Source organism: Loxodonta africana, chromosome 5, assembly GCF_030014295.1.
Source record: "Loxodonta africana isolate mLoxAfr1 chromosome 5, mLoxAfr1.hap2, whole genome shotgun sequence".
Classification (NCBI taxonomy): domain Eukaryota; kingdom Metazoa; phylum Chordata; class Mammalia; order Proboscidea; family Elephantidae; genus Loxodonta; species Loxodonta africana.
Genome location: NC_087346.1, coordinates 31,694,746 through 31,697,958, shown reverse-complemented (window position 1 = coordinate 31,697,958; position 3,213 = coordinate 31,694,746). Strand labels below are relative to the sequence as shown.

At 46.1% G+C, this 3,213-nt stretch overlaps 1 pseudogene; it reads left to right on the top strand.

The window, feature by feature from the left end:
• Positions 1 to 780: 780 nt before the first annotated feature.
• LOC100674431 (suppressor of SWI4 1 homolog) lies at positions 781 to 2,633 on the top strand (annotated as a pseudogene).
• Positions 2,634 to 3,213: the final 580 nt, after the last annotated feature.

Sequence of the window (3,213 nt, the reverse complement as noted above, 5' to 3'; positions counted from 1 at the left end):
TCTTGTATTAAACAGAAATGTATTCATTGCTTTTGTAGCTGGTTGATGGATATTTGGGTTGCTTCAATTTTATTAGCTATTACAAATAATGTTAAAACTAGAATTTTTATACATGTCTTTTGGTACACATATCTGTGGTTTTGTGTTACCCACCACTAGTATATACTCGTGGACCTCGCTAGACAGAATAAACAGGAATCAGATTAGATTCACCTATGTACATGGAGAAGCTCAATATCATCTGTCAGAACAAGGCCAGTGACAGAGTATAAAACAGTCAATCAATGCTCATGTACAATTTCAAGTTAAAGCTGCAGAAAATTAAAACAAGTTCATGAGAGCCAAAATATGACCCTGAGTATGTCCCATCTGAATTTAGAGACCATCTCAAGGATAGATTTGATACACTGAACACTAGTGATAGAAGACTAGACAAGTTGTGGGATGACATCAAGGACAGCGTACATGAAGAAAGCCAAAGGTAATCAAAAAGACAAGAAAGAAAGGGAAAAAAAAAGGATGTCAGAAGACACTCTAAAACTTGCTCTTGAATGTAGAGTAGCTAAAGCAAATGCAAGAAATGATAATGTAAAAGAGCTGAACAGAAAATTTTGAAGGGAGGCTGGAGAAGACAAAGGAAAGCATTATAATGATATGATGAAGTGTGCAAAGTCCTGAAGTAAGTTTGTTCAGCATTTTTCAAGCTGAATGAACTGAAAAAAACCTTAAGCCTCGAGTTCCAACATCAAAGGTTCCTATGGGCAAAATATTGAAGGACGCATGAAGCATCAAAAGAAGATGGAAGGAATACATATTGTCACTATACCAGAAAGAACTGATCAACATTCAACTATTTCAGGAAGTACTATATGGTCAAGAACTGATGGTATTGAATGAAGCAGTCCAATCCACAATGAAGGCATTGGCCAAAAGCAAGGCTTCAGGAATTGATGGAATACTAATAGAGATGTTTCAACAATTGGAAGCAACACGGGAAACAATCAACTATGCGAAGAAATTTGGAAGACAGCTATCTGGCCAACTGACTGGAAGAGATCTATATTTGTGTCCATTCCAAAGAAAAGTGATCCAACAGAATGCAGAAATTATTGAACAACACCATTATTATCACATCAAATTAAAGTTTTGCTGAAGATAATTAAAAAACTGTTGCAGCAGTACATCGACAAGGAACAGCCAGAAATTCAAACCAGATTCAGATGAGGGTGTGCAACAAGGAATATCACTGCTGATGTCAGATGGATCTTGGCAGAAAGCATGGAATACTAGAAAGATGTTTATCTGTGTTTTATTGACTATGCAGAGACATTCAACTGTATAGATCACAACAAATCATGGATAACATTTCGAAGAATGGGAATTCCAGAATACTTTATTGTGCTCATTTGGAACCTGTACATAGATCAAGAGTCAACATTCTAACAGAACAAGGGAATACTGCATGGTTTGAAATCTGGAAATGTGTGCGTCAGCACTGTATATTTTCACCTTACTTATTCATTCTGCACGGTGAGTAAATAATCTGGGAAGCTAGACTAGATGAAGAAGAACATGGCATCAATTTAGGTGGAAGACTCATTAACAACTTGCAATTTGCAGATGACAAAACCTAGTTTGGTCTGTTCCACCCCTCCTGGTGCTTAACAGCTTTGGCCCCTATGGTATGCACATGAGGCCCACCACCACTATGTTCCAGAACCTGTTTCCCTCCATCAATGTGCACGAGATAAACCTGAACACCATCAAGTGCTGCCTCTCCTCATTTGACTCCCAGGAGCTGGATTTCTGCCATTACAGCATCAAAGTCATCCCTGTGGGCACAAGTTACTGGAATGAAGAAATTTCTCCAGAAGTTTCCCAACATGAGTTGTGTGCAGGACGCCACAAAGCCACTGGTCATGGGAGCTAGACAACAAAGATGAGCTTGATGGGGAGCATAACATTAAGGAAGTACCTCGGGCCACCACCGGGTGTGGCAACATGTGGGCCTAGCAGAGTGACCTGTGGCTTAAGAGATGGGTACTCAGATGATGCTGCAGCTCATCAAGATCCAAGGGTGTGTAGGGGAGGAAATGTGCTGTTCCGTAGTGTCCTGCACAAGACAGAGGAGGAGCTGCAGGCCATCCTGGCTGCCAAGAAGGACAGGTTGCTGCAGAAGGCCCAGAGGCAGGACCAGCAGGCCCAAAACCTGCAGCACAAGAGGGGTCAAAGAGATGCCCACAATAAGAAGAGCCTGGAAAGCATGAAGAGGACACTCAGCACAGTCTGATGGAGACAGGGATGCTGAGGACCCCAGGGCCCAGCTGAGGCCAACGGGCCTGGCCGACCCGAGGAGGAGGAGAAGGAAGAGGAAGCTAAGTACCAGCAGGCCGTGGGAGAGGAGCCTAAAAGCAGTATTCTCAGGGCTGACCAAGCCGAGACAGCTCCCCAAGCCTCCACTCAAGAAGGAGCGGGTAAATGACCAGAGGACTGACCAAGGTGGTGACCTGAGGCCTCCAAAGCCCAAGGGCAGGTCCTGCAGAGCCCAGGCCAACCTAGGGCCCAGAAGGGCTGCCAGGGGCATGTACCTGGTGGGCCTGGTGCAGCCGTCTGAGCGAGCGGCTGGAGTCTGAGCCCCAGCAAGGCCGAGGGAATGCCCCAGACTGGGGTCCAGAGACCCTGCCCTGGGGCTCCCGCTGGGCTCCAGGTGCAGCTTTCGGTTTCCTTATATAAAGGAGCAATTTCCTTAACTCCACCCTCACTCCCACAATAAATGAAGAAAAGTAAACAAACAAACAACAATAAAAAAAACTGTCTCCCTTCTTTTCTCTGAGGGGTGCCCACAGCCTCACTTGGTAGCAAGCCGGTCCAGCAGCCCCTTGCCCTGGGCAGCAGGTGACCCAGCCACTGGAGGCGTGGGAGCCCAATCAGACTCCGAGTGCCCCAGTTAGGCCAGCACCCTGGACCGGCCCTGGAGGGGAGTACTGTGTCACCAAGACTTCTCCGCCACTGTCTAGTGGTCGGAGCCTCCAGTCTGTGACCTTCACAGGGCTGCAGGCAGCACTCTTGGCGAAACCGACCAGTTCTCACTTGAGGAGTCCACAACCAGAGCTGCCCCGGAGGCACATCGTACAGCAGTCTTCCCTCCCCCTCCCTCAAAGACCAGGTATTTGCCTAACATCCCTATCACATAATGTCCTATTTCATAGAACG